The 13732-nt window shown below is 34.5% G+C and overlaps 1 pseudogene; it reads right to left on the bottom strand.

The window, feature by feature from the left end:
• Window positions 1–9032: 9032 nt before the first annotated feature.
• LOC122732081 lies at window positions 9033–9387 on the bottom strand (annotated as a pseudogene).
• Window positions 9388–13732: the final 4345 nt, after the last annotated feature.

The following is a 13732-nucleotide window of genomic DNA, read 5'->3' as shown; positions in this document are numbered from 1 at the left end:
CAGGCAGGATTGCTCAGAACATAGCAGGTTCAACATTAAAGGACCGCAAGGCTTGGAATATGATATTCTGGAAGGCAAAGGACCTTGGATTGCAGCCAAGAATCTATTACCCAGCAAAAATGTTCATTCTCTTTCAGGGGAAAAGATGGACATTTAATGACATTGGGGACTTTCAATCTTTCCTGGTGAAAAGAGCAGAACTGAATAGAAAATTCTATCTCAACATACAAGACTCAAGAGAAGTTTAAAAAGGTAAATAGAGGGGAAAAAAGGTTACCCTATTAGGTTAAACTGTTTATCTCCCTATATGGGAAGATAATACTCATAACTCTTAAGAACTATAAAAGTATTTGGGCAGAGAGAAGGAGTGTATGCAGAGGGTATAAATATAAATTGTCTTTGATGTGATGATACAAAATAATTAAGGGGTTAAAAAAGGGAGTCTATGGGGAGGAGAGGAAAGGGGAGGTGGAATGGGATGAATTATATCATATGAAGAGGTTAAAAAAAAAACCTCTTACAAGAGGGGGAAAGAAAGGAGGGGTGAACATTGTTTCAACCCTAATCTCATTAGATTTGATTCAAAGAGGGAATAACATATATGTTCATTGTGATAAAGAAACTTAATTCATTCTTTAGAGAAGCAAAAGGGGAAGGGAAAGGGGGTGACTGATAGAAGGGAGGACAAAAGCAAGGGAGCAAAGGGAAAAGAAAAGAGAGGGGGGGTGATAAAAAGGGAGGTCAGATCGGGGGAGTCAGGGGTAAGAAGTAAAATGCCAGTGAGAAGGAATAGGGTGAAAGAAGGGGGGGGGGAAGTACAAAGGGGATAAACAGAATGGAGGGGAATAGAGAGTCAGTAATAATAACTGTGAATGTGAATGGGATGAACTCTGCTATAAAACGGAAGTGAATTGCAGAATGGATTAAAAACCAGAATCCTACAATATGCTGTTGACAAGAAACACATTTGAAGCAGAGAGATACACACAGAGTAAAGGGAAAAGGCTGGAGCAGAATATATTATGCTTCACCTAAAGTAAAAAAAGCAGGGGTAGCAATCCTTATCTCAGACAAAGCACAGGCAAAAATACATCTCATTAAAAGAGATAAGGAAGGAAATTACATCTTGCTTAAAGGTACTATAGATAATGAAGTAATATCAATATTAAATATGTATGCACCAAGTGGTATAGCATCCAAGTTCTTAGAGGAGAAGTTAAATGAGTTACAAGAGGAATTAGACAGTAATACTATACTACTGGGGGATCTGAATCTCCCCCTCTCAGAATTAGATAAATCTAGCCAAAAAATAAATAAGAAATAAGTGAATGAGGTGAACAGATTACTAGAAAAGTTAGACATGATAGATGTCTGGAGAAAATTGAATGGGGATAGAAAGGAATATACCTTTTTCTCAGCAGGACATGGCACATTTTCAAAAATTGACCATGTATTAGGGCACAAAAACATCATAGTCAAATGTAGAAAGGCAGAAATAGTAAATGCATCCTTCTCAGATCATGATGCAATAAAAATTACATGTAAGAAAGAGCCAGGGAAAAGTAGAATGAAAATCAATTGGAAACGAAATCATTTCAAACTAAAGAATGAATGGGCCAAACAAGAAATCATAGAAACAATCAATAACTTTATCCAAGAGAATGACAATAATGAGACAACATACCAAAATCTATGGGATGCAGCCAAAGCAGTGCTTAGGGGAAAATTTATAGCTCTAAATGCTTACATGAATAAAAAAGAGAAAGAGGAGATTAATGAATTGGGCATGCAACTTAAAAAGCTATAAAAAGAACAAATTAGAAATCCCCAATTAGACACTAAATTAGAGATCCTGAAAATTAAAGGTGAAATTAATAAGATTGAAAGCAAAAAAACTATAGAATTAATCAATAAAACTAAGAGCTGGTTTTATGAAAAAAACCAATAAAATAGATAAAATATTGGTAAATTTGATTAAAAAAAAGAAAGAAGAAAACCAAATTACCAGTATCAAAAATGAAAAGGGTGATGTTACCACCAATGAAGTGGAAATAAATCAATAATTAGGAATTGTTTTGCCCAACTGTATGCCAATAAATTTGACAATCTAAATGAAATGGATGAATATTTAACAAAAATACAAACTTCCCAGGTTAATGGAAGAAGAAATAAAATCCTTAAACCCATATTAGAAAAAGAAATTGAACAAGTCATTAATGAACTCCCTAAGAAAAAATCCCCAGAGCCAGATGGGTTTACAGGTGAATTTTACCAAACATTTAAAGAACAATTAATTCCAATATTATACAAATTATTTGGAAAAATAGGTGAAGAAAGAGTTCTACCAAATTCGTTTTATGACACAAATATGGTGGTGATATCAAAACCAGGCAAAGCAAAAACAGAGAAAGAAAATTATAGACCAATTTCCCTAATGAATATTGATGGTAAAATCTTAAATAAGATATTAGCAAGGAGATTACAGCAAGTGATCACCAGGATAATACACTATGACCAGGTGGGATTTATACCAGGAATGCAGGGCTGGTTTAACATTAGGAAAACTATTAACATAATCAACCACATCAGTAAGAAAAGCAAGCAAAATCATATGATTATCTCACCAGATGCCGAGAAAGCTTGTGACAAAATACAACAACCATTCTTAATAAAAACATTAGAGAGTTTAGGAATAGGTGGAGCTTTCCTTAGAATAATAAACAGTATCTACCTAAAGCCATCAGCAAGTATTATAGGCAATGGAGATAAATTAGAGGCCTTCCCTATAAGGTCAGGGGTGAAACAGGGATGTCCATTATCACCCTTATTAATTAATATTGTACTAGAAATGTTAGCTTTAGCAATCAGAGAAGAAAAAGGAATTAGAATAGGCAAGGAGGAAACAAAACTATTACTCTTTGCAGATGATATGATGGTATACTTAAAGAATCCTAGAGAATTATCTCAAAAATTACTTGAAACAATTAACAACTTTAGCAAAGTAGCAGGATATAAAATAAATCCACAGAAATCATCAGCATTTCTATACATGATCAACAAAGTCCAGCAGCAAGAGATAGAAAGAGAAATTCCATTTAAAGTAATGGTAGATAATATAAAATACATGGGAGTCTACTTGCCAAGACAAACGCAGGAACTCTATGAACACAAATACCAAACACTCTTCACACAAATCAAATCAGATCTAAATAATTGGAAAGATATCAATTGCTCATGAATAGGCAGAGCTAATACAGTAAAAATGACAATACTGCCTAAATTAATTTACTTATTCAGTGCCATACCAATCAGACTACCTAAAAATTATTTTATAGAGCTAGAAAAAATAATAACAAAATTCATCTAGAAAAACAAAAAATCAAGAATATACAAGAAAATAATGAAAAAAAATTCACAGGAAGGTGGGTTAGCTGTACCAAACCTGGAGCTTTACTATAAAGTGGCAGTCATCAAAACTATCTGGTACTGGCTAAGAAATAGAGTGGAGGATCAATGGAAGAGGCTAGGCACAGGATACACAGTAGTAAATGACACTAGTAATGTAGTGTTTGATAAACCCAAAGACTCCAGCTTCTGGGATAGGAACTCAATATTTGACAAAAACTGCTGGGAAACCTGGAAGATAGTATGGCAAAAATTAGGCATAGACCAACATCTTACACCTTATACTAAAATAAAGTCAAAATGGATGCATGATTTAGACATAAGAGGTGATACCATAGGTATATTAGGAGAGAAAGGAATAGTCTACCTATCAGATCTTTGGAAAGGAAAACAGTTTATGACCAAACAAGAGATAGAGTATATTATAAAATGCAAAATGGATGATTTTTATTACATTAAATTAAAAAGGTTTTGTACAAACAGAAGCAATGCATCCAAAATTAGAAGGGAGGCAGAAAGCTGGGAAACAATTTTTATGGCCAGTACTTCTGAGAAAGGCCTCATTTCTAAAATATATAGGGAACTAAATCAAATTTATAAGAATCCAAGTCATTCCCCAATTGAGAAATGGTCAAAGGATATGAATAGGCAGTTTTCTGATGAAGAAACCAAAGCTATGTATTCCCATATGAAAAAATGCTCTAAATCTCTAATGATTAGAGAGATGCAAATTAAAACAACTCTGAGGTACCACCTGACACCTATCAGATTGGCTAAAATGACAAAAAAGAAAATAATAAATGTTGGAGTAGCTGTGGAAAAATTGGAACACTAATGCATTGTTGGTGGAGCTGTGAACTGATCTAACCATTCTGGAGAGCAATTTGGAATTATGCCCAAAGGGCAATAAAGCTGTCCATACCCTTTGACCCAGCAATACCACTTTTGGATCTTTTTCCCAAAGGAATCATTGAAAGGGGAAAGGGACCCACATGTACAAAAATATTTATAGCTGCTGTTTATGTGGTGGCAAGGAATTGGAAGTTGAGGGGTTGCCCATCAATTGGGGAATGGTTGGACAAGTTGTGGTATATGAATACAATGGAATACTATTGTGCTGTAAGAAACAATGAGCAGGAGGAGTTCAGAGAAACCTGGAGTTTCTAGTGTGGGCTGATGATGAGTGAGATGAGCAGAGCCAGAAGAACATTGTACACAGTATCATCAACATTGTGTTTTGATCTACTGTGATGGACTAGATTCTTCTCACCAATGCAATGGTACAGGAGAGTTCCAGGGGACTCATGATGGAAGGGGATCTCCAATTCCAGGGGGAAAAAAAGAACTGTGGTGTATAGGTGTTGAATGAACCATACTACTTCTTTTGTTCTTGGTGCTGATGTTTTTCTATTTTGAGGTTTGTCGTCATTGCTCTGATTTTTCTCTTATAACATGACTAAGGCAGAAATATGTTTAATGTTATTATGTATGTATGTATATATACATATATAAAACCTATATCAGATTATCTGCTGTCTAGGGGAAGGGGGAGGGAGGGGAGGGAGGGAGAAAAATATGAAATTGGAGATCTTGTATAAACAAAAGTTAAGAACTATCTTTACATGTAATGAGAAAAAAATAAAATACTTTATTAATTTTTTTAAAAAGTCTAACACAGTTAGGGGCAGCTAGGTGGTGCAGTGGATAGAGCACCGGCCCTGGATTCAGGAGGCCCTGAGTTCAAATTCAGCCTCAGACACTTTACTTTACTTGTGTGACCCTGGGCAAGTCAGTTAACCCCAATTGCCTCACCAAAAAAACCCACACAAACAAAAATGTCTAACAGACTTGCTAGTAGTACCTTAAAAACTGAATTTATTGAGTTTAATTATGTGTTTATGTATTAATATTCATCTTCCAAATATTTCTAAAGGCTCCCTAAATTATCATACTACATTTGTTGTTAATGAAATAAGAGAACCTGTGCTTCTCATCTATCTTAGCTTCTACCTTATGACAGAGAATTAAGGTCAGAAAGTAAGAACCTTAGATGGTAAATGGAGCATATGGAGGATATGAAGTTCTTCTGAGTTAATTAGTATTGCACTTTCCAAGTGAACTGATAGATTCACATCGGAAAAAATGTATAGTTCTGTTAATGATAGACAAGAAACATTACTGAAGAGGTAACCATCTGATTACTCAGTATTTCTGATGCCGAGTTCATTAAAACTTCAAATATACAGACAGATCCCAATTTCATCTTGTCCTTTACTTGTAAATAGTCACTTCAGAATAATAAGATGACAAATTTTAAAATGAAAGGGATATTGGATGACATTGGGTCCAACTTCTTCATTTTCCATATAAGAAAACTGAGGCACAGAGAGGATAAGTGACTTGCACAGTCAAACAGCAGGTGCAGCTTTGAACCCAGATAATGCTGACTCCAAATCCAGTGTCATGTACTATACCTAATGTCCCTAATAAAAGCAATAATATTAATAATAACAATAATAAACATTTATATGGTGCTGTAAGGTTTACAAAAAAAAGACCAAACCAAATATTATGAGAGTTAATGAGAAGAGATGCAAAATCTTCAACTTGAATTTAAAAAAAAAAAAGCTACATATGTATAGGATGGGGTAACTTTGGCCAGAAAAAAATCATTTACGTGAAAAAAATAACTAGGACTTTTAGTGGAATATGAACTACATATGAGTCCATATAATAAAAAACAGTCATAAAAGAAAACAAATTTTTATTTTATATTAAGAGAGGCAAAATAATGTCCCCCATACAGAAGACATCACAGTCAGAGTATTATACTTGTCTTTGGGTACTACATTTTAGGAAGGACAATGGCAAGGAAGGGAATGCCCAGTGGCAGGTCACTGTGGTGATGATTTCTAGAGTCCATGACATAGAGTTGAGTTAAAAGGACTGAGAATGATTATCCTGGAAAAGGAAACATGAGGGAGATTAGGATGACAGAGCAGAGGAAGCAAATCCAACTGAATTCTCCCAACATTATTCTTTAAAGAACTGAAAAAGTAACATGCAATGATTTAAATCTGTGGCAATATAGCTAACCAAAGGTCAGGATGAGATTTTTTTAGCCCAAGTTAGCTTAGGAGATCAGCAGAAGACATCTGTGACATGAGGTGGGGGTTGATTCAGATCGCATGGCTGCACCAGAAATAGACCTTAGAGGTAGGCCTTGAAGGCTGCAGCAGCAATAGGAGTTTCAAGAGTTCTCAGTCCAAAGAGTGTAAGGAGGATGGACAAATGGTTAGAACACGATTTAAAAAGATACTTTACTGGGGCAGCTAAGTAGTGCAGTGGATAAAGCACCAGTCCTGGATTCAGGAGGACCTGAGTTCAAATCCGGCTAAGACACTTGACACTTACTAGCTGTGTGACGCTGAGCAAGTCACTTAACCCTCATTGCCTTGTAATAATAACAACAACAATAAATAATAGAAAGCAAAAAATAGTAAAAAGACACTTTACTGACATTTAGCAAAGGACCTAGCACTGGAATGTTCATGGTCAGTAAAAAGGAGCAGAGGATCTGGTTGGAATTACAGAACCAAGAGAAACATGAGTGCTAATAACTTTAGGGGGGCAAGGGCTTTTCCTGAGAGCAGAGCATGAGATCAGTGACTACACCTCTCCCTGGATTCCATCACCTTAGAATCACTAAAAACTTAGAGACCCCCTACCCCCCCATATCTACCTCTGAAAACAACAGCATGAGAAAACTTTAAGCTTGAAATAGTATCTCCCCACTCCCAGGTGAGAAAAGTCCAACTTTAATTTAAAGTTCAAAATCAAGAAATAGGGTAGAAAATTGAGCAAATAGGAAAAAAAAGAACTTCATTATAAAAAGCAACCATGGTGACATGATAGATCAAGACAAAAATTTAGAAGAAGATAATAACATGGCAACAGTACAAAAATTCAAAGGGAAATTTCAAATTGTACACAATTCTATTGAGAATTTTTATAAATATAGAAAGATAAGACTAATAAAGGAAAAATGGGGAAAAATGAGAATGATGCAAGAAAAAATTTTATCATAAAAGTATTTTATTTAATAGTTACATGTAAAGATATTTTTCAATATTTGTTTTCATAAGATTTTTAGTTTCAAATATTTTTCCCTCCCTCCCTTCCCTACCCCCTTCCCAAGACAGAAAGAAATCTGATATAGGTTATACATGTACAATCATATCAAACATATTTCTGCATTAGTCATGTTGTGAAAGAAGAATCAGAACAAAAAGGAGAATCTCAAAAAAAGAAAAAAAGGTAGAAACAATACGGTTCAATCTGTATTCAGAATCCACAGTGTTTTTTTCTGCATGTGGAGAATATTTTCTATCACGAGTTCTTTGGAATTGTCCCAGATCATTTTGCTGCTATGAAGAGCCAAGTCTATCACAGTTGATCATCACACAAGGTTGCTGTTACTGTGTACAATATTCTCCTGGTTTTGCTTACTTCACTCAGCATCAGTCTACTTAAGTCTTTTCAGGTTTTTCTGAAATCAGCTTCCTCATCATTTCTTACAGAACAATAGTATTACATTACATTCATATAACACAACTTGTTTAACCATTCCCCAATTGATGGGCATTTCCTCAATTTCCAATTCTTTGCCAACACAAAGAGAGCTGCTATAAATATTTTTGTACATGTGGGTCCTTTTCCCTTTTCTATGACCTCTTTGGGATACAGACATAGTAGTGCTATTACTGGGTCAAAGTTTATGCACAGTCTCATAGCCATTTGGGCATAGTTCCATATTGCTTTCCAGAATGGTTGGATCAGTTCACAACTCCACCAACAATGCATTAGTGTTCTAATTTTTCCACAGCCTCTCCAACATTTATTATTTTCTTTTTTTGTCATATTGGCCAATGTGATAGGTATGAGGTGGTACCTCAGAGTTGTTTTAATTTACATTTCTCTACTCAATAGTGATTTAAAGTATTTTTTAATATGGCAATAGATAGCTTTGATTTCTTCATGTGAAAACTGCTTCTTAATATCCTTTGACCATATTTCAATTGAGGAAGGAATGATACAAGGAACTTATAAATAGAATTAACAATTTGGAAAAAGAGGTAAGATACAGAAGAAATTAACACTTTAAGAATATAATTGGCAAGAGAGTAAAAAAAATTTAAGGCAAAAAATTTTACTCAAAATAGAAAGAATTCATTAAAAATCAGAAATGATCAAATGGAAAAAGAGGGACAGAAATTCACTGATGAGAATAATTCCTTTAAAAAAGTGTAATTGGGCAAATGAAGTTAATAACTGCTAGTAATCAAGAAATAACAAAAAGCAAAGATAAAAGAATGAAAAAAGTAAAATTCCTCTTTACAAAAAAAGAATGACCTTGAAAATAGATTGAGAAAAATTAACTTTAGTATTATTGAACTACCTGAAAAGCTATGATCAAAAAGAGACCGTAGACATCATATTTCAAGAAATTATAAAGGAATACTGCCCTAATATGTTAGAACTAGAGGGTAAAATAGATATTGAAATAATTCACTAATCACTTCTTTTTTTTTAGTTAAGCTTTTTATTTAATGTTTCAAAAAATATATTTAGTCAAACAGACCAAAGCCCATGTCATCATCAGACTCCTCAGACTCTTCTTTTTTTTTTTTTTGCTTCCTCTTTCTTCTTCTCCTCAGCTGGCTCAGCTGTGCTAGCAGGAGCAGCACCTCCAGCAGGGGCAGCACCACCAGCTGCTGGGGCAGGTCCACCAACTCTTATATTGCAGATGAGACTAGCAATGTTTACATTCTTCAGGGCCTTTGCAAATAATCCAGGACAGAACGGTTCAACATTTACACCTGCTGCTTTAATGAGGGCATTAATTTTATCCTCTGTGACAGTAACCTCATCGTCATGAAGGATGAGAGCAGAGTAGATGCAAGAGAGCTTGGAGACAGCCATTTCAGGAGATGGATAAGGAGAGACTTGTTTGTAGTGGTGCTAGTCACCAGCTGAAGTGAGGGTTCACAACCTCACTTTAGCTTTAGCTTCCAAAGAAGAACCGAGCACCTTACAGACAACTGAAGAGCCACTAATCGCTTCTTGAAAAAAAAAAACAAAAAACAAAATAAACCCTCTCAGGAACATTATAGCCAAATTCCTGAGTTCCCGTGCCAAGAAGAAAATATTACAAGTAGCTAAGCAGCCAGAAATAAGTCATTTGAATAATGTGAAAAAAAACTTAAAATCACACAAGGCTTAGCAGTTTCCACATTAAAGCACTGGAAGTCTTGACATATAATACCATACAAGGCAAAATTATAACCAAGAATAAACTAACTAGCAAAACTGAGTTTAACCCTTGCAGGGCGTGGGGGGTGACATTTAATGGGGAAAAATACTTTCAAGAATTCCTGAGGGGAAAAAGAAAGATCTAAGTTGAAAACTTGACACATGTGATGAGTAAAATCTAATGTTTGTGTCATTACCTGCCCACCACCCATTGTGTGTGGGAGGGGGGGTGGAAATAGCTAGGATTTACTTATATATATATATATATATATATATATATATATATATATATATATATATATATGTAAATTAGAAACTTCAGCAACTGTGTTTGGGCCTTAAGCATTTATTAAAGTATATTAGAAGTTAGTAAAGATAGAACACATGGAGGACAGAAAGTACAAAATAAAAAGCCTATCTCCCTTAGGGTTCAGAATTGACTCCTTCTTTTCCTTTACTTTCTGCCACCAACCTGAGGTCCAGGAAAAAATGGGGGGGGGCAGAGCTAGGGAGCCAGCCTCCCTTCCTACTTCCTGTCTCCCTCCCTGGAAGGGGCTGTCCTTCAAGGCGATTGGTTAAGGATGGTCTCATGTTGATGTTGTAGTCCACAGCCTCTGAGAAAAACACCCCACTCAGGGCAGGCCAAGTGTGGTCTATATTTAATCAACCTTAAGTAGGTTCTCAGTCAGCCTCACCTAATTCAATCAATTCCAAATCTATCTTCAGGTGGGGCCCCTGGGCATATGCTAAATCCCATTATTTTCTCACACACTCAAATACAAGAATCAAAAGAAGCATAAAAAGGTAAATGTGAAAGATAAGTCATAATGGAATTAATAAGTTTAAATTATTTATATTCCTATAAAGGAAGTTGATACATGTAACTCCTAAGAACTCTATCATTATTAATGCATTTAGAAGGATTTCACATAGAAAAGGAGCACATGAATATCAGTTATATAGAAATGTAGGAAAAAAATGGAAGGAGAAAGATTTAAGCTTTGGGAAAAGGGGGAAAGAAGAGAGGGGAAAATGTTCTTGTGGAAATAAAGGTATGTACAGAAGAGCCTTTACAGTGGAGAGAGAAATTCAGGATGGTGGGGTTTGGCAGGCAATGTTTGAAGCTCATTTTTATTGCAATTGGGTCAAAGAATAACGAATGTATGTATATGTGTGTGTATACACATACATACATATATGTATATGTATGTATATATGATATATGATTATATATTTATACATGTGTGTGTTCCATATATGCATATACATACATACATACACACATTAAGTTGATTTATAGAAATCCATCTTACCCAACACAGAAGTTGTAGGAAACAAGACAAAGAATTGGGTAATAAATGGAAGTGTGAATTAAGGGATTCAGTGGTCAGAAACATAAGATATTTGATAAGGGAGAGGGGAGAGATAGTGAGAGAGAGAGAGAGAGAGAGAGAGAGAGAGAGAGAGAGAGAGAGAGAGAGAGAGAGAGAGAGAAGAATAAACAGAAGAAAGCAATATAGAGCAAAATACAGAGTTAGTAACCAAAATTGAGAATGTGAATGGGATGAACTCACCTATAAAATGGGAATCTATAGCAAAATCCATTAGAAAACAGAATCTAACTGTAGGTTACTTATGATAAATACACTTCAAACAGAGGAGCACACACAAAATTAAAATGAAGTGTCAGAGAAGAATCTTTTGTTTCAATTGAGATAAAAATAAAAGTAGGAATCATGTTCTCAGAAAAAAAATGAAAAAGAGACCTAATTAAATGAGGTAATCAGAGAAATTACATTTTGCTAAAAGGTACCATAGACATTACCAAGAACATATACATCAAATGGCAGAGCCTCCAATTTCTTAAAGGAAAAAGTAAATTAATGGCAAGAGGAAACATTTAGTAAAACTATGCTAATGAGGGACCTCAAATTTCCCCTCTCAGTACTAGATAATCCTGTAAGAAAATAATTATTAATGAATTTCTTAAGGGACCCAGAATTTACTTTCTCTACCCCCACCTCCACCCAATACAGAAAGTCCAGTTCTCCTTGAAAAAATCCATCAAATCTCATCTGGGACAAACCCAAGTGACCAAAAGGAATGGAGATAGATTCTTTTGTCTAAATCAGAGGAGTTATGGGATTAAAACACACCTAGACAATGGACTTTAACTTAAGCAATTTGAGTGAAGTTCTTCTGCACTCTTTTCCCTCATGTCATCTCTAGAGTTCATTTTAATGTAGACCACCTTCAAATCATGTCAACAAATGGAATTGAATGATGATAACCAATTAGCTTTGATCAAATGAGTATAAAAAACCTTAGAAGATATACATTGATAACAATGTTGATGCATACGTTTACAGATCTAGTTCAGTGATTGAGAGGCTCCAAATGAAAGTGTGGGAGAGAAGATGTATTATACTAACTACCAAACTGAAAGCCTGCAGAGCAGTTGTGCTAATCTCATTGTTGTATGCCTAAGAAACCTGGATGTATACTAGCACCATGCCAACAAACTGAATCACTTCCATTTGAATTCATTTAGAAAGTTACTGAAGATTACCTGGCAGAATAAGATACCAGACATTGAGGTTCTCTCTTGAGGTAAACTGCCAAGCATTACAACTCTATTATAGAGAGTACAATGTGGGCTGGCCACATTGTTCAAATGCCAAATATACACTTGCCTAAAAGATTATTTTATGGAGAACTCACAGAAGGCAAGCACTCTCATGGTGGTCAGAAAAAGAGATATAAGGACACTTTTTAAGACCACTGGAATTGGTTGCATGACATAGGAGACTCTGATACAGGACTGCCCAGCATGGCATGACCTCATCAGAGAAGGTACTGTGCTCTAGGAGCAAAGCAGAACTGAAGTAGATAAAAAGAAACACAAGATGAAGAAATTTAGAGAATTCAACCCAAATGTTTACAGGGATTATCTGTGGCCAAATGCTGCTAGAGCCTTCTGAGCTCCTTTTGGTCTGATCAGCCATAGCCAGACACACTGTAACTTGACTATAACATCATGATGCCATTTTGGTCCTCTTCTAGAACAAAGGACAACAACCAAACAACCAATCAATAAAAACAACAGATTAAAAATTAAATTAAATATCTTAAAAAGAAATCCTGAAAATCAAATGAGAGATTGATAAAATTGAAAGTAAAAAGAAATTTGAATTAACAAAAGTGAAATCTGGTTTTATTTAAAACAAAAAACAATAAAATAGATAAACCATTCATTAAGTTGCTTTTTAAAATTAAGAAAATGAAAATGAAAAATATCAATGCATCAATGAAGATGAATTTAAAGCAGTTATCAGTAGTTATTTTGCACTATTTTATGCCAATAAAACTAAAAATCTAAGTAAAATGTATGAATAATTACAAAAATATAAATTATTCAGATTAACAGAAGAGGAAATAGGATACAAATAACCCTATCTTAGATAAATAAATTGAACAAGCCCTAAATGATATCCCTAAGAAGATATCCTGAGGAAGAGATAGATTACAAGTGAATTTTACCAAACCTTTAAAGAACAATTAGTCCTAATACAATTTAAATTATAAGAAAAATTAGGTAGAGTACAGTCAGATTTCTATTACATAAATGTGATTTTTATACCTAAATGAGGGAGAGAAAAAACAGAAATAGAAAAATATAGACAAATTTCCCTAATGAATATTGATTTAAAATTTTAAAGAAAATACTAGCAAGGAGATTACAGTAAATTTTCACAAAATTTGTACACTATCACCAGACAGGATTTATACCAGGAATGCCGAGTTGGTTAAATGTGAGGAAAACTTTCATAATAACTGAACACATCAATAGCAAAAGCAATAAAAATTATTTGCTTATCTCAATAGATGCAGAAAAAAGCTTTTGACAAAATCCAATGAACAGTACTATTAAAAATACTTGAAAGCAGTGGAATAAATGAAACTTTTTGTTAAAAAGCTAAAAGTATGTACCTAAATCCATAACCAAGCATTATAT

Source organism: Dromiciops gliroides, chromosome 6 (assembly GCF_019393635.1).
Source record: "Dromiciops gliroides isolate mDroGli1 chromosome 6, mDroGli1.pri, whole genome shotgun sequence".
Lineage (NCBI taxonomy): Eukaryota > Metazoa > Chordata > Mammalia > Microbiotheria > Microbiotheriidae > Dromiciops > Dromiciops gliroides.
This window is presented reverse-complemented; position numbering and strand designations above follow the sequence as displayed.